Here is an 18,942-nt window from a genome sequence, read left to right on the forward strand (position 1 = left end):
CCAGTCTACGGTAATTTGTTATGGCAGTCTAAACTAAGACAACAGACATACAGACCAATATTGGTACAGAATAGAGAGTTCAGAAATTGATTCACACATATACGGTCACCTGATTTACAATGAAGATGTAATTGCAATTAAGTGGGAGAAGAATTTTTTTAAACAATGGTGTTAGATAAAATAGATATCTACTTGAGAAACAATGAAACCTAACTTCTAATTCATACCATCCATAAGAATTAGTTAAGATGAATCATAAATTTAAATGGGATGGCTAAAAACACTAACTATAAAATAAAATAAATGAATTAAACATCATTAAGAACTTTAGTTCATCAAAAAGACTAGTAAAGAGTGAAAAGAAAGGCTACAATCCAGAGAAGATATTCACAACACATATATCTAACAGAGGACTTGTATCTCGAGTTTACAAAGAATTTCTACAAATAAGATAAAAGGAAAAAATAATTTTAATTTAAAAAGTGACAAAAGAATTGAACAAGTACTACTAAAAGAAGATATCTAAATGGCCAATAAGGACCAACATCATTATTGTTAGGGAAATGTAACTTCTTTTTTTTTTTTTAATAATTTTATTTTTTTTAATGGGGCGACATCAATAAATCAGGATACATATATTCAAAGATAACAAGTCCAGGTTATCTTGTCATTCAATTATGTTGCATACCCATCACCCAAAGTCAGATTGTCCTCTGTCACCTTCTATCTAGTTTTCTTTGTGCCCCTCCCCCTCCCCCTTGCCCTCTCCCTCTCCCCCCTCCCCCTGTAACCACCACACTCTTATCAATGTCTCTTAGTTTCACTTTTATGTCCCACCTACGTATGGAATAATCCAGTTCCTGTTTTTTTCTGATTTACTTATTTCACTTCGTATAATGTTATCAAGATCCCACCATTTTGCTGTAAATGATCCGATGTCATCATTTCTTATGGCTGAGTAGTATTCCATAGTGTATATGTGCCACATCTTCTCTATCCAGTCATCTATTGACGGGCTTTTTGGTTGTTTCCATGTCCTGGCCACTGTGAACAATGCTGCAATGAACATGGGGCTGCATGTGTCTTTACGTATCAATGTTTCTGAGTTTTTGGGGTATATACCCAGTAGAGGGATTGCTGGGTCATAAGGTAGTTCTATTTTCAGTTTTTTGAGGAACCACCATACTTTCTTCTATAATGGTTGTACTACTTTACATTCCCACCAACAGTGAATGAGGGTTCCTTTTTCTCCACAGCCTCTCCAACACTTGCTATTACCTATCTTGTTAATAATAGCTAATCTAACAGGTGTGAGGTGGTATCTCATTGCAGTTTTGATTTGCATTTCTCTAATAACTAATGAAGATGAGCATCTTTTCATATATCTGTTGGCCATTTGTATTTCTTCCTGGGAGAAGTGTCTGTTCATGTCCTCTTCCCATTTTTTTATTGGATTGTTTGTTTGTTTGTTGTTGAGTTTTATGAGTTCTTTGTATATTTTGGATATTAGGCCCTTATCTGAGCTGTTGTTTGAAAATATCATTAGGGAAATGTAACTTAAAGTTACGATGAAATCCCACTTTACAACCACCAAAATAACTAATAATGAAAAAGACTAAGAATATTGGGTATTGAAGATGTGGATCAACCAGAGCTCTTATACATTGCTGCTAAGCATGTAAATTGGTATAATCACTTTAGAAGACTTTTTGGCAGTATTTACTAAACTTAAACATCCAATTTTACTCCAAGAAAATCCATCCAACAGAAATGAATGGATATATCTATCAAAGAATGCAAACAACATATCAGCATATATAAAAAATGTTTATAGTACTTTTGTTTTATTATAGAAAAAAGATGAAAGCAATCAAATGTTAGGGAATAGTAGAATGGATAAACAACTAGTAAAATAATACAAAAGACTATACAGCAAAAAGAAAAAAGAACAAGTACTATCTGCATTAACATGGGTAAATCTCACAAATACTTTGAGTGAAAGAAGAGCGTCTAAAAAGAAGATAAGGAACAAGCAAAACTCTTCTTCAGGTAATATAAATTAGAACAGAGGTTTCATGGGTGAGTGGTGGTTATAGATAACAAAAGGGATGTGAGAGAACCTGGAGTGGTGGAAATGTTCTGAATCTTAACCTGGGCGATAGATAAAAGGGTGTTCATATATTAAAAAGTCATATAGTTGTACACTTAATTCATCTTGCTCTATGTATGTTATAGCAGCTGTATGACATCCATAAACTGCATGGAAATGTGTCTTATTCAGAATAATTATTTGATTACAGGATTTCATTGAAGATACTTTTTGACCTGGATCTTGCTTTCCAGACAAGGTTGCTGTTTACTGCTATACTTAAATATTTAGTATTTTTTGATAATATATCACACACTCTTAAAACTCTTTGCTTTTGCAAATGCTATTTCCTGCCTGGAATATTCTTTTCATCCTCTTACCCTACCCCAAATTTTCCCTAGTTATTTACACAGAATTTTAAGTCTTAATTCAATTAGCATCTCGCCCAAGCAATCTTAGGCACATTTAAGAACTTTGCTATGTTCTCTTAGCAACTTATCATAGCATTTTCAAACTGTCTTACAAGTTTTTGTTACTTAGCTGACTCTTTCACTATATTGTAACCTTGAGAAAACCATTTTTGTCTGTTAAAAAGGTATTAATAATACTAAAATATAGTCTGACATAAATTAGGCACAATAAAAATTTTTGTAAGTGACTTAACAGGAGAAGACTCAGGGGAAAACCTGGTAGGCTACTTTATTGAGTTTCTTCTACATGTTTAATAGTAGACTCTAGGGTTTTTTTTATGGTCCATAGAATCAAAAGACACAAATCTAATAATTCCTTACTTGAATAATACAAGGATGGCACTAAATTTACTTCCTTCAGGTAGACATTTAAATATAGAAAGTTGTTCACATTCCTAGAAACAACGTTAGCAGCCAAGTGATTTAAACAGGGGAGATGATTTTGCCCAAGCTAGACCAAACAGTCAGTAGATCTACAATCTTAAGAGTAACATAAGAGAAAATGACTGACCAGGTGGTGGTGCAGTGAATAGAGTGTTGGCCTGGGAGACTGAGGACCAAGGTTTGAAACCCTGAGGTTGTGGGCTTGAACGCAGGCTTATCTGGCTTGAGCGCGAATTTACCAGCTTGAGCGCGGGGTCGTGGGCTTGAGTGTGGGATCATAAACATGACCCCATGTTCACTGACTTGAGCCCAAAGTTGCTGGTTTGAAGCCCAAGGTTGCTGGCTTGAGCCCAAAGTTGGTGGCTTGAGCAAAGGTTACTTGGTCTGCTGAAGGCCCGCGGTCAAGGCACATATGAGAAAGCAATCGAAGAACAACTAAGGTGCCTCAATGAAGAACTGATTCTTTTCATCCCTCTCCCTTCCTGTCAGTCTGTTCCTGTCTGTCCTCCCTGCCCCCCCCCACTAAAAAAATGTAATATAAGAGAAATAAATGTAGGCAAATCAGGCTAGCACAGCTTGTTTATACAATCATTTATCAGGAATACAATGAAATTAAACATTAGAAAGTATAGAAATGACTATATTCATAGCACTTTTATTTATTTTTATTTTATGTATTTATTTTTACAGGGACAGAGAGTCAGAGAGAGGGATAGACAGTAGACAGGAAGGAACGGAGAGAGATGAGAAGCATCAATCATTAGTTTTTCCTTGTGACACCTTAGTAGTTCATTGATTGCTTTCTCATACGTGCCTTGACCGCGGGCCTTCAGCAGACCAAGTAACCCCTTGCTCGAGCCAGCGACCTTGAGTCCAAGCTGGTGAGCTTTTAGCTCAAGCCAGATGAGCCCGCACTCAAGCTGGCGACCTCGGGGTCTTGAACCTAGGTCCTCTGCATCCCAGTCCAACGCTCTATCCACTGTGCCACCTAGCACTTTTAAAGTTAATTTATCATATTTAAAATTTTGAAAATAACCATCTTCATTTAATAATTAACAAAACGGTATTTTCCTAAGATATCACACACAGAGTTCTACAGGATTAATTATTTTACACCAAAATGGTGGGTGTTTGATCCACAATCTGTGCAGGTGTACCTAATATACAGCCAGCTATATTATTGCAATACAAAACACTCTTTATCTCTAAATCGACAAAAGATGTTTTCGGTATCACACAAAAGCTTACTGGAAACTGTTTGGTTCTAAATTAATTTATTTCTTTTTTTTCTTTTTTTTTCTTTTGTATTTTTCTGAAGCTGGAAATGGGGAGAGACAGACAGACTCCCGCATGCGCCCGACAGGAATCCACCCGGCACGCCCACCAGGGGGCGACGCTCTGCCCACCAGGGGGTGGTGCTCTGCCCCTCCGGGGCATCGCTCCGCTGCGACCAGAGCCACTCTAGCGCCTGGGGCAGAGGCCAAGGAGCCATCCCCAGCGCCCGGGCCATCTTTGCTCCAATGGAGCCTCGCTGTGGGAGGGGAAGAGAGAGGCAGAGAGGAAGGAGAGGGGGAGGGGTGGAGAAGCAGATGGGCGCTTCTCCTGTGTGCCCTGGCTGGGAATTGAACCTGGGACTCCTGCACGCCAGGCCGATGCTCTACCACTGAGCCAACCAGCCAGGGCCCTAAATTTATTTTTTAAAGTAACTTTTAAATTGTAAAACATTAGTTTAGCAAAGGTTTTGGCAAATGTATTTTCTTTTTTCTTCTTTTTTAGGTGAGAGGAGGGTAGATAGTGAGGCAGATTCCTGCATAAACCCCCAACCGGGATCCACCTGGCAACCCTGTCTTGGGCTGATGGTCAATTACTGAACTATTTTTAGCAACAGAGGCTGACACACTTGGACCAACCTAGATATCCTCAGCGCCCAGGGCCATGCTGAAACCAATACAGCCACTAGATGTGGGAGGAGAAAAGGGAGAGAAGGGGGAGAGGGAGAAAAGCAGATGGTCACTTCTCCTGTTTTCCCTGACCAGGAATCAAACCCAGGACGTCCATATGCTGGATCCACTGAGCTACTGGCCATGGCTGACAAATGTATTTTCTTTTCTTTTCTTTTTTTTTTTTTGACAAATGTATTTTCAAGGCATGATTACTGCATTTAATTATAAACCTTTTTTTTTTTTTTTTTTTTTTTGTATTTTTCTGAAGCTGGAAAAGGGGAGGCAGTCAGACAGACTCCCACATGTGCCAACCAGGATCCACCCGGCATGCCCAACAGGGGGCGGTGCTCTGCCCATCTGGGGCATCACTCCGTCGTGACCAGAGCCACTCTAGTGCCTGAGGCAGAGGCCATGGAGCCATCCCCAGCGCCCGGGCCATCTTTGCTCCAATGGAGCCTCGGCTGTGGGAGGGGAAGAGAGAGACAGAGAGGAAGGAGAGGGGGAGGGGTGGAGAAGCAGATGGGGGCTTCTCCTGTGTGCCCTGGCCGGGAATCGAACCTAGGACTTCCGAATGCCAGGCCGACGCTCTATCACTGAGCCAACCGGCCAGGGCCTATAAACCTTTTTTAAAAGTTAGAAATTGAAGATAAAATTCTCAATAGATATAAATTGACTGCTAGTCAAGCTCTCAAAAATCAATGTAAAAGATTACATGTTAAAACCTATAGCAGTTGTGGCCCTGGCTGGCTTGCTCAGTGGTAGAGCATCAGCCCAGTGTGTGGAAGTCCCAGGTTCATTCCTGGCCAGGGCACACAGGAGAAGCACCCATCTGCTTCTCCACCTCTTCCCTTCTACTTTCTCTCTGTCTCTCTCTGCCAAGGCTCTATTGTAGCAAAGTTGGCCTGGGTGCTGAGGATGGCTCCCTGGCCTCCACCTCAGGCATTAGAATGGCTCCTGTTGCAACAGAGCAACACCCCAGATGAGCAGAGCATCATCCCTAGTGAGCATGCCAGGTGGACCCCGGTCAGGTGCATGCAGGAGTCTGTCTTTCTGCCTCCCTGCTTCTCACTTCAGAAAAATACAAAAAACAAACAAAAAATATATAGTAGTTGCTTTTTCGTTGTAATTTTTTAAAAGTTATTAATTTTAGAGAGAGCAGAAGGGGGGAGGGAGAGAGAGAAACAGAAACATCAGCCTGTTTCTGTATGTGCCTTGATCAGGGATTGAACCAGCAATCTCTGTGTATCCAGATGATGCTCTAAACAACAGAGCATTGGGCCAGGGCTATTTTGTTGTAATGTATATTTGAGATGGTGTCATCTATTAGATTCCTATTGTTTTTTATGGTGATCTGATATGAATTTCTTACTAATCTCTAGATTACCAATGTTCTAAAATCTGGTATAATTTAGTCTAAATAACTTATGGTGTTTTACAAGCAGAAATTTTGTTAATATTCATCTACTTCTAGGATTTTTAATGGTAATTTTTTTCTCTTGTAAACATAAGGTCAAAAGTACTATTTGGGGTCTGACCAGGCAGTGGTACAGTGGATAGAGCACTGGCGTGGTATGCTGAGAACCCAGATTCAAAACCCCGAGGCCGCTGGCTGGAGCACAGACTTACCAGCTTGAGAGCAGGGTTTCAGGCTTGAGCATGGGATCATAAACATGACTTCATGGTCGCTGGCTTGAGCCCAAAGTCGCTGGCTTGCGCAAGGGGTCTCTGACTCTGCTGTAGTGCCCCCTCCCTTCAAGGCACATATGAGAAAGCAACCAATGAACAACTAAAATGCCACAACCATGAGTTGATGCTTCTCATCTCTCTCCCTTCCTGTCTGTGTCTCTCTCCCTCTCTTGCTAAACAACAACAAGAAAAGAAAAACAAAAAAAGTACTATTTGGGAATGTGCATGAAAAACCAAATTTAGAAGAAACTGAACTACAGTAAACTTTTAACAGAAATGCAATTTGAAGATTTAGAAATTTTTTTTTAATGACACAAGAAATAAGCATTTCTCCTAAGAAGCCACCTGTAACACATTAAGTATAAATCATAGTTTCTCAAGTGCTGTTTTGGGACCTTTATGTTGCAATTCCAGATGCATAAGTTAACTTGATTAAGCAAGGGTATTGTTGCATTGGGGGTGAACAAAAACAAAGTGATGAAAGACAGGCCTTCAAATAAGTTAGGGGAGAAACACTTTGGAATTTAAACTTGATGTAGAGTAAAAGTGTGTGGGGGGAATAACAAAGTACTTAAGATTTGAATGTATAAATATCTACATAGCAGAGAATCATTAATTTACTGATCTTATTAGATCTATTATTTTTAAGTTGTGGCATGAAAAGATTCTCTCATTTAAAAATATAACAAGCCTGACCAGGTGGTGGCGCAGTGGATAGAGCGTCGGACTGGGATGCGGAAGGACCCAGGTTCGAGACCCCAAGGTCGCCAGCTTGAGCGCGGGCTCATCTGGCTTGAGCAAAGAGCTCACCAGCTTAGACCCAAGGTCACTGGCTCCAGCAGGGGGTTACTTGGTCTGCTGAAGGCCTGTGGTCAAGGCACATATGAGAAAGCAATCAATGAACAACTAAGAAGTCGCAATGCGCAACGAGAAACTGATGATTGATGCTTCTCATCTCTCTCCGTCCCTGTCTATCTCTGCCTCTGTAAAAAAAAAAAAAAAAAAAAAGTTAGTTAAAAATATAACAAAACAACACCAAATAGTTAAATTAGAAGAAAAACTATGTGTTTTAACATTTAAATTCACCATATAAAATAGGGAGTTGAATCTTAACCTTAAAGCCTCTTAAAACTTTTACTAAAAACACTCAATATTTTTATTATTTTATTATTTTTTATTATTAATTTTAATGGGGTGACATTGATCAATCAGGGTACATAGGTTCAGAGAAAACATCTCCAGGTTATTTTGACATTTGATTATGTTGCATACCCATCACCCAAAGTCAAATTGTCTTCCGTCACCCTCTGTACTGGTACGTAAAGACACATGCAGCCCCATGTTCACTGCAGCATTGTTCACAGTGGCCAAGACATGGAAACAACCAAAAAGCCCTTCAATAGAGGATTGGATAAAGAAGATGTGGTACATATATACTATGGAATACTACTCAGCCATAAGAAATGATGACATAGGATCATTTACAACAACATGGATGGCCCTTGATAACATTATACTGAGTGAAATAAGCAAATCAGAAAAAACTAAGAACTATATGATTCCATACATAGGTGGGACATAAAAATGAGACTCAGGGACATGGACAAGAGTGTGGTGGTTATTGGGACGGGGCGGGGAGGGAGGTGAGTGAGGGGGTAGGGGGAGGGGAAAAAAGAAAACAATATATTTAACAACATTTTTATAATGCTCACAAACTGTCAGTTACTGTTCTAAGCACTTTACAAATGTGAAGTCTTTAAATCTTTATAGTAGTCTCATAAGGTAGGTACTAGTATTCTCATTTTACAAATGAGAAAACAAATTGCTTCTGGCTGGGTAAAACCTCCACAATATTGATGATAAGTAACTTGCCCATGGTCACAATGCTAGGAAGTGTTAGAACCAGACCTAAACCCAGACAATCGCTTCAAAGACTATGATCATATCTACTATATACTATGTTGCTTCCCCAATGCCTAATATTAAGTCTTCAGATTAACTAGTACTAAGTGTAGAACCAAACTAAAATGGAGTTACTTAGTGCAGGCACATAAAGGAAAGTTAACCCAACCTTACAAGAATTTATTGCTCTTCTTAGAAATCAGCAGACACCAGTCAATAACCAAATGCCAAGTCTGTTCATCTTTGGACTTCTTTGTTCCCCTGTGTTTAGCTACCCTGATCCAAATAAGAAAGAAGATCATTAAGCAACCAACCAGCTGAAAAAGCCAAATAACTTCTTTATTTATCCCATACAAATCCCTTAGTCTGTGAGCAACTCAGAACTCATTACTCCCAGAGTCTTTAGTTACCCAGCTTGCAAGTCAAAACCCTTGTAATAATCTCATCTTTCTGCTTTGTTTTATTCATTATGCAGAGTTTGGTTTTTACAAAGGAAATAATAATGTTTTTTGAAAAAAAATTTTTTTTTTAGGAATCCAAACATTCAGTTTCTTAAACTAAGGCAGTGAAGCCATAGCATGAAATAAAGCTGCAGTCATTTGAAACAAATGAATGATTTTATAAAGCCTAAATCAAAAAACTTAAAACATGAAAAATTCGTTAAGTATGAGGAAGTAATGAAACACAAAAGTAACCACAGAATTACAAATATATTTAAATCTCAGGCCTGGGAAACGGACTATACACAGCCTTCTAGGGGAGAAGAGAAGCGCCTTATATGTTCTGACAGTACTGCACCTTTGGCTTATTTTCAGTGGTTGGTGTAACATGAATAGGAACCACATTGTTACTTGGAGACATGTCATTTTCACGTCTGTCTGACATTTGCTTCTGGGAAACAATGCGGTATATCTCTGTCAGAATAGTCTGAAAAGCAGCTTCTACATTTGTAGAGTCTAGAGCAGATGTCTCAATGAATGACAAACCATTCTTTTCTGCAAAAGCTCTTGCTTCATCTGTAGGAACTGCCCTGAGATGGCGCAAATCACTCTTATTGCCCACAAACATGATAACAATGTTACTATCGGCATGATCTCTCAGTTCTTTCAGCCATCACTCTACATTTTCATATGTGAGGTGTTTAGCAATGTCATAAACCAATAAGGCACCTACAGCTCCACGATAGTATGCTGATGTTATTGCTCGATATCGCTCTTGCCCTGCTGTGTCCCATATCTGTGCCTTTATTGTTTTCCCATCAACTTGGATGCTTCTGGTGGCAAACTCTACTCCAATGGTACTCTTGCTTTCAAGGTTAAACTCATTTTGAATAAATTGAGACAGCAAATTACTCTTTCCAACACCAGAATCTCCGATAAGGACAACTTTGAAGAGGTAGTCATACTCGTCGTTGCGGGTGCCCATTGCGCGGCCGAGGAGTCTTGAAAATTTTTAATTAAACAAAATGTCAAAGAATATAAAAGCTAGCCCTGGCTGGATGGCCTAATGGAAAAAGTGTCTTCTGGGCGTGTGGAGGTCGCAGGTACCATCAGTTTGGTATGTGTTTCTGGCAAATACCAGAAACAATCAATGAGTGCACAACTAAATGGGACAACTTAAATGGAACAAGAAGTTAATGCTTTTCTCTTTCTCTGTCTCTCTCTCCCTCTCTCCCTCTTCCCTCTGACTCCGCCCTCTAATCAGTGGGGAGAAAAGAATATAAAGACTAATGGCATTAACTACATTCAACTAAAACTTCCCATAAATACTTGAATTCCTCGTGATCTTCAACAAATAATCATAGAAATTTTACTTGAACACTGCCAGTAACGGAACGCATATTGAGGTAGACAATTTTATTTTCAAAAATTAAGTATATATTTTTCTGAAATCTTCCTCCTTCACATCATACTTTCATCCTATTGCTACCCTATCTTCTAAAGCCACACAAAATTAATCTCATTTTTCTTTACACTGCTGCTCTTTAAATATGTGAGGAAACATTATGTTCTAATTTCCCCTTACCCAGGCTAAACATTCCATTTCCTTCAAAATTTCTTCATGTACACAGTGGAGTTTTCTCACATTTCCACTTTTTCTTTTCTGGACATGTTCCAGTCTGTCTTGTTTCTTTTTTCTCTAAAAAACAAACAAACAAACAAACCAAATTCTGTATTCCAGGAGTATTTTGACTACAATTAAGAAAATTACCTTTCATTTTAAATGCTGTTAATGTAGATGAATATTGACCTTTTTAGACATCAAAAACTACAGACTCACATCAAGTTTCTAATAAAATAAAGCTTTTAAGATTTTTGTTTTACATATGCTGCAGCTAACAAACATGCAATTGATTTTTTGGACATAAATTCACAATAATTTAACCTTATGAAATTGCATCTTATTGTTGATGATTCCGTCATTCCAGTCTGTTGAGATCTTTTAAAATCCTGATTATCTCATTTAACAAATAAACTAACTTTTCATTTTTCTCAATCAAACTTGATTGATACATTATGTTTCTCCAAGATAGTGAATTAAATACCAAACATGAGAAAACAAAAAGCTCTAGCACTAGCTTTAAAAAATTATTTATTAAATAAACTACTTATTTTATAACAGTTTTAGATGTACTGAATTGATACTAAAATTGTACAGAGAGATATCCCACGTCCAGTTTCCCCAATTATTGACATCTTCCATTCTTCGTATGGTGTATTTGTCACAATTAATGAGTCAATATTGATAAATTATTATTAAGTAAAGTCCATATGTTATTCAGATTTCCTCCATTTTTCCCTAATGTCCTTTTTGTGTCCCAGGATTTCATTTGGGATACCACACTATATTTAGTCGCATATCTTTAGAATCCTCTTGGTTATGCCAGTTTCACAGACTTTGTTTTTATGACCTTGACAGTTTTGAGGAGTGCTGGCTAAGTATTTTGTGGTATTTGCCTGATATTTTCCTCATGAATATACTGAGGTTATAGGTTTTGGGGAGGAAAACCATAGTGGTAAAATGCCAATCTCATCAAATCATGACAATATGACTACTATCAATGCTATACATATGACTTATCATTGTTGATGCTAGTTTGGCCCCATGGCTAGAGATACCATTTGTGAGGATTCTCCACCATAAAATCATACTTTCTGTTTTAAAAATAATCTCTTTTCATAATTTATTCTATGGAAGAAAGTCACTAGTTGCAACCCACACTTACAAAATGGAGATTTATGCTTCATCTCTTTAAAGGTGGATTATCTACATAAATTATTTGGAATTATTCTACATGAGATACTTGTCTATTTTCTTATTCATTTATTCATTTATCTATTTATAACAATATGGTGTTATGAATATTAATTTTAGACTTGGGGTTATAATCCAGTACTACTTTATTTATTTTGTTGTTCAAATTGCCCCAGCTTTGGCTATTGGCAGCTCCTTCCATTGGCTACTGTATCCCTTTGACATACCTCCTTAATTGTAGGTGTTAGCTTGAGTGTTTTCTTACTTTTCAGCACTACTTTCTTTTTTTATTTTAAACATATTTTTTAATGACATACAATATTATATAAGTTTCATGTGTACAACCCAGTGACTAGACATTCTATAATTTACTAAGTGATCACTTCAAAAATCTAGTACCCATCTGACACCACGCATAGTTATTATAGTATTGTTTGTTTGTTTATTTATTTATTTATTTATTTATTTATTTATTTATTTATGTGAGATAAGGGGAGATAGTGAGACAGACTCCCCCAGGGCCCCCTACCAGAATCCACCCAGCAACCCCCATTTGGAGCTGATGCCAGAATCAACCAAGATATTTTTAGCCCTTGAGGCTGCCATTCAGACCAAATGAGCTATCTTCAGTGCCCACGTTCAAATCAATAGAGCTACTGGCTCTGGGAGGAGAAGAGGGAAAGAAGGGGGAGATAGAGGGGAAGAGAAGCAAATGGTCTCTTTTCTTGTGTGCCTTGACCAAGAATCAAACCTGGGATGTGTATATGCTGGGCTGACACTCTATTCACTGAGCCAACTGGCCAGGGCCTATAATATTATTGACTATATTCCCTACGCTGTACTTTACATCCCCATGACTATTCTGTAACTGCCAATTTGTTCTTCTAAATACCTTCATCTTTTCCTCCCTCTCCCAACCTTCCTCCCATCTGGCAACTGCCAAAATGTTCTCTGTATCTGAGTCTGTTTTAGTTACTTGATTATTTATTCTGTTTTTCAGATCTATTTTTGTCTGGTGTAAGTATTGCTACCTCAGATTTTGTTTGTTTCCATTTTCATGAAATATCTTTTTCCATCCCTGTAGATTCAGTCTGTGTGTGTCTTTTGATCTGAAGTGGGTATCTTGCAGACAGCATATGTAAGGGTCTTGTTTTGCTATCCATTCAGCCTCCATACGTTTTTTGATTGGAGCATTTAACCATTTGCATTTAAAATAATTGCTGACAGATATGTATTTCTTGCCAATACATTACTCACATTTTTTATCTTCTTCCTTTAAAATGTTTTACTGATTGATTTATTTTAGAGAAATGTAGAAGGGGAGGGAGAGAGAGAGAGAGAAGCATTCATTAATTGTTCCACTTAGTTGTGCATTCACTGGTCACTGCCTGTTTGTTCCCTGACTGAGAATCAAACCTGCAATCTTGGGGTTTCAGGACCATGCTTTAACTGACTGAGCTAACTTACCAGGACTCTTCTTATTCTTCTTTTTCTTCTTAAAGATGACCCTTTAACAATTCTTATAATATTCATTTGGTAGTGATGAACTCCTTTTGCTTTTTCTTGTCTAGGAAGCTCTTTATTTCTCCTCCATTATAAAAAATATTTTATTTATTGATTTTTAGAGGGGTGGGAGAGAGAGAGAGAGAGAGGAGGGGGAGGAGCAGGAAGCATCAACTCCCATATGTGCCTTGACCAGGCAAGCCCAAGGTTTCGAACCGGCAACCTCAGTGTTCCAGGTTGACGCTTTATCCCACTGTGCCACCACAGGTCAGGCATCTCCTCCAATTATAAATGATAGTTTAGCCAGGTAGAGTAATCTTGGTTTTAGTTCCTTGCTTTTCATTACTTTGAATATTTTCTGCCAATTCCTTCTAGCCTGAAATGTTTCTCTTGAGAAAACAGCTGACAGTCTTATGGGAGTGCCATTATAAATAAGTAACTGCTTTTTTTTTTTTTGCTGCTTTTAAGATTTTCTTTGTCTTTAACTTTTGCCATTCTAATTATGATGTATCTTGGTGTGAGTCTCTTCGGGTTGATCATGTTTGGGACTCTCTCTGCTTCCTGGACTTGTATGTCTGCTTCCTTCACCAAGTTAAGGAAGTTTTCTGTCATTACTCTTTTCAGACACATTTTTAATTCCTTGCTCTCTCTTCTCTGTCTGTTACCCCCATGGTGTAAATGTTAGTACATTTGAAGTTGTCCCAGTAGCTCCCTATACTATCCTCATCTTTTTAAATTTCTTTTTTCGCCTGACTTGTGGTGGCACAGTGGATAAAGCGTCAACCTGGAAACGCTGAGGTTGCCAGTTCAAAACCCTGAGCTTGCCTGGTCAAGGCACATATGGGAGTTGATGCTTCCTGCTCCTCCCCCCCTCCCCTCTCTATAATGAATAAATAAAATCTAAAAAAAAAAAAAAGAAAAAAGAAAAAAAAATAAATTTCTTTTTTCTTTTGCTGTTCTGATTGGGTGTTTTCTGTTTCCATATCTTCCAAATTTGTGATTTGACCCTTTGCTTTATCTACTCCACTGTTGATTCCCTGAAATGTAGTTTGTATTTCAGTTATATATTCTTTATCTTTGACTTTTTTTTTCTATCTCCTCTTTGTTTCCTATCTCTTTGTTTAAGTTCTCACTAAGTCCTCCTACTCTTCCCCTAAGCTTACTGAACCAGTGTTTTGAACATTGCATCAAGTAGATTGCCTGTCTCCATTTTGCTTAGTTTTTTTTCTGGGGTTTTGTTCTGTTCTTTCATTTGGGACACATTTATTTATTTCCTCATTTTGGCCATCTCCCTGTGTTTGTTTCTATGTATTAGGTAGAGTTGTTATGTCTCCCAGGCTTGGTAGAATGACCTTATATATGTCTGGTAGGGTTTAGTGGCACATCTTCCCCACTCACCCAAGCTAAGCATTCCAGGTACACCCCCTGTGTGGGCCGTGTACACTCTCCTAGTGTAGTTGTTTTTTGTTTGTTTTTTTGTATTTTTCTGAAGCTGGAAATGGGGAGGCAGTCAGACAGACTCCCACATGTGCCCGACAGGGATCCACCTGGCATGCCCACCAGGGGGCGATGCTCTGCCCATCCGGGCGTCGCTCTGTCGCGACCAGAGCCACTCTAGTGCTTGGGGCAGAGGCCAAGGAGCCATCCCCAGCGCCCGGGGCCATCTTTTGCTCCAATGGAGCCTCGGCTGTGGGAGGGGAAGAGAGAGACAGAGAGGAAGGAGAGTGGGAGGGGTGGAGAAGCAGGTGGGCGCCTCTCCTGTGAGCCCTGGCCGGGAATCGAACCCAGGACTTCCGAACACCAGGCGGACACTCTACCACTGAGCAAACCGGCCAGGGCCTGTTTTGATTGCTGTTGGTACCTCAATAGGAAGAATTTACCCTCAGGCTGATTCACTGCAAGGACTAGCTACAACCTCCAGGGACGATCAGATGTACAGGGGTCAACCCCACAGAGCCGGACTTACTTCAGCAGGGGTTTGGTGCCTGCTGAGTCTGCCCCTTGGGCTAATGATTAGTTCTATAACATCAGGCAAACAAAGGTTTTAGAGAAAGCTTACAAGATAATAAATATGAAGTGGTTGAGAACTAGAAATTAATAGTACAGGTTAAAAACCACTATATTACTCTAGAGAAAATAAATAGGGTTATTTAATAGTGCCCTTGAAGACTAAGACACTTATTTCAGTACCTAAAGAGATCTAGACATTACTGAAAACATTAGAATCATTTGATATGGTTCATTATTCAGGAAGACTTAGGATACCGATTTAAGATTCTAACCCAGGGGTCCCCAAACTTTTTACACAGGGGGCCAGTTCACTCTCCTTCAGAGTGTTGGAGGGCTGGACTATAAAGAAAACTATGAACAAATCCCTATGCACACTGCACATATCTTATTTTAAAGTAAAAAAACAAAACGGGAACAAATACAATATTTAAAATAAAGAACAAGTAAATTCAAATCAACAAACTGACCAGTATTTCAATGGGAACTATGCTCCTCTCACTGACCACCAATGAAAGAGGTGCCCCTTCCGGAAGTGCAGTGGGGGACTGATAAATGGCCTCAGGGGGCTGCATGCGACCCATAGGCCGTAGTTTGGGGACACCTGTTCTAACCCATCTGTCTCTCTGGAGATCAAATTCAGGGTGCAGGGAGCTGCTGCTCTTTGAGTTTCACTGTGCCACCCAATGACAAGAAGAAAGATGCCAGAAAGGTGGCTAAGAAAGACAAAGACCCAGTGAACAAATCTGGGCAAGGCCAGAAAGAAGTCTAAAAGCAAATTTTGGGACAAGCTCAATAACCTAGTCTTGTTTGACAAAGCAACATATGACAAATTATGTAGGTAGTTCCCAACTATAAGCTTATAAACCCAGCTGTTGTCTCTGCAAGACTGAAGGTCCATGGTTCTTTGGCCAGGGCAGCCCTTCAGGATCTCCTTAGTAAAGAATTTATTAAATTAGTTTCAAACACAGAGCTCAAGTAATTTGTACTAGAAACACCAAGAGTAAGGATGCCCCAGCTGCAGGTAAAGATGCATGAACAACGGGTCCCACAAGCTGTACATTTTGAAAAATAAAAGCTATTTTGATTGTTAATGTATTAAATTTATAAATTAATAAAGGAAGAAATAGCATTTTTTATGCTAATAAAATATTTTTTTTTGTTTAATTTGTTTACTTTATGTCCATCAGGTCTATGCTTTTCAATATGTTTTGCATGGTTCTTATAACTGGATGTATATGATAATATGGTTTTTATATAAGGTTTTATTATCATATATAGTAAAATTTTATTTTTACCTATTTATTTTATAGACAACTACTTTAGTAAAGTTCCTCTAGCTTTTAAAAAATTTTAATTGATTCTCCCAGATACTCTAGATATTCAATCATATTATCTGCAAATAATACTTTTGCTTCTTTCTTCCTGAATCATTACCTTTTATATTGTATTTCATCTCTATATATTGACTATGACTATCACAAACCTACATGTGCTTATACCAAAACCTTCCAAGATATAAGATATCTATGTAGCATATAGTGAAACTGGAAATAAAACAGTTGACTAAAATTATCTATGAGCAGATGTTCTAGTCCTTTAGATACTACTAGAAGGTCATGTTATGCCAACAAGTTGGTTTTGAATTTGTTTTACTTTTAAACTTAAATTCCAAGTGATTGAAGTAATTACATCCTGGTTATTATGAAAAGTAAGCATAAATTCTTTTTGGAGAAAATAATCTTAATTTAGATCTTCATGATTCTATATTTTGAATTTAATAAATTATATAAATTCATAATACCAAACACAAGAAAACAAGTCACCATGAGTAAGAGCAAAACAGCAACAAATTTAGACCTCTAATAACTTCATATATTAAAAGATTATATTAAAATACAAAATACATACATTATTATATTTAAAATTATCAATAAACAAGATACAATCAAAATGATCAGGTAAATTTAAAAGTAAATAGAACTTGTATAAATAAAAAAATTAAATTGAAAATTAAAAAAATTTTTAAACACAGTTTATATTCTAAACTATTTTAAACTAGCTTCAGATGTATAGCAAAGTGACCAGAAAAATGTGCACTCTACAGGGTGGCCTCCTCATTGACATAAGCACCCACCTGCCCCCATATCCAGCTATCTCAATATTGACTATATTCTCCATGTAGCAATTCGCATCTCTGTGGCTATTATGCAACTACCAATTTATAATGCTTAATCCCATCACTTTTTCACCCAGTCCCCCAAACCTCTTCCCCTTTGACAGTTCTCAGTCTGTTCTCTACCTCTATGAGTCAGTTTCTATTTTGCTTGTTTATTTTGTTAATTAGATTCCACATATGGTATTTGTCTTTCTCTGACTGGCTTATTTCACTTAGCATAATACCCTCTAGGTCCATACATGCTGACACAAAAGATAAGATTTTCTTCTTTTTAATGGCCAGGTAGCATTCTGTTGTGTAAATGTACCACAGCTTTTTTTATCCACTCATCTACTGATGGGCACTTGGGATTCTTTGATATCTTGACTATTGAAAATCACACTACAATGAACATAAGAATGCATGTATTATTTTGATTTAGTCTTTTGGGTTTCTTTTAGTATATTCTCAGAAGTGGAATTGCTGGGTCAAAAGGCAATTTCTTTTCTTTTTTATTCATTTTAGAGAGGAGAGGGAGAGACAGAGAGAGAGAAGGGGGGGAGGAGCTGGAACTTTCATATGTGCCTTGGCCAGGCAAGCCCAGGGTTTCAAACCGGTGACCTCAGCATTTCCAGGTCAACGCTTTATCCACTGCGCCACCACAGGTCAGGCAATAAGGCAATTTCATTTTTAATTTTTTTTAAAAAAGTGAAGGGTCTGACTAGGTGGTGGCGCAGTGCATAGAGCATTGAAATGGGATGCAGAGGACCCAGGTTTGAAACTCCAAGGTCACTGGCTTGAGTGCGGACTCATCTGGCTTGAGCACAGGCTCACCAGGTTAAGTGCAGGGTTACCAGCTTGAGCGTGGGATCACAGACATGAGCACATGGTCGCTGGCTTGAGCCCAAGGTTGCTGGCTTGAGCAAAGGGTCACTTGCTCTGCTCTAGCACCCTGGTCAAGGCACACATGAAAAAGCAATCAATGAACAACTAAATTGCCACAACGAAGAACTGACGCTTCTCATCTCTGTCCTTTCCTGTCTGTCGATCCCTGTTTGTCTTTCTCTCTGACTTTCTTTCTATCTCTGTCACACACACACACAAAAGAGTGAAGGCCTGACCAGATGTTGGCACAGTGGATAGAGCACCAACCTAGGACAGTGAGGACCCAGGTTCAAAACCCCAGCTTGAGCATGGGCTCATCCTGCTTGAGCGTGAGTTGACTAGCTTGAGCACAGGGTTGTTGGCTTGAGTGTGGGATCATAGATATAACCCCATGATCACTGGCTTGAGCAAAAGATCACTGGGCTAGGCTGGAGCCCCCTGGTTAAGGCACATATGAGAAAATAGCAATGAACAACTAAAGCGCCACAACTGCTAGTTGATGCTTCTCATCCAGTGGTGGGATTCAAATATTTAACAACTGGTTCTCTGCCCAAACGACTGTTTTAAGTATAAAAAAAACTATATAGGGCAGGGGTTGGGAAACTTTTTGACTGAGAGAGCCATGAATGCCACATATTTTAAAATGTAATTCCATGAGAG

The 18,942-nt window shown here is 38.5% G+C and overlaps 2 pseudogenes; one reads left to right on the forward strand and one right to left on the reverse strand.

The window, feature by feature from the left end:
• Nucleotides 1-9,112: 9,112 nt before the first annotated feature.
• Nucleotides 9,113-9,905, reverse strand: LOC136397669 (ras-related protein Rab-11A pseudogene; annotated as a pseudogene).
• A 75-nt stretch (nt 9,906-9,980) lies between these two features.
• On the forward strand, nt 9,981-16,277 carry LOC136398310 (small ribosomal subunit protein eS25-like; annotated as a pseudogene).
• Nucleotides 16,278-18,942: the final 2,665 nt, after the last annotated feature.

Source organism: Saccopteryx leptura, chromosome 3 (assembly GCF_036850995.1).
Source record: "Saccopteryx leptura isolate mSacLep1 chromosome 3, mSacLep1_pri_phased_curated, whole genome shotgun sequence".
Lineage (NCBI taxonomy): Eukaryota > Metazoa > Chordata > Mammalia > Chiroptera > Emballonuridae > Saccopteryx > Saccopteryx leptura.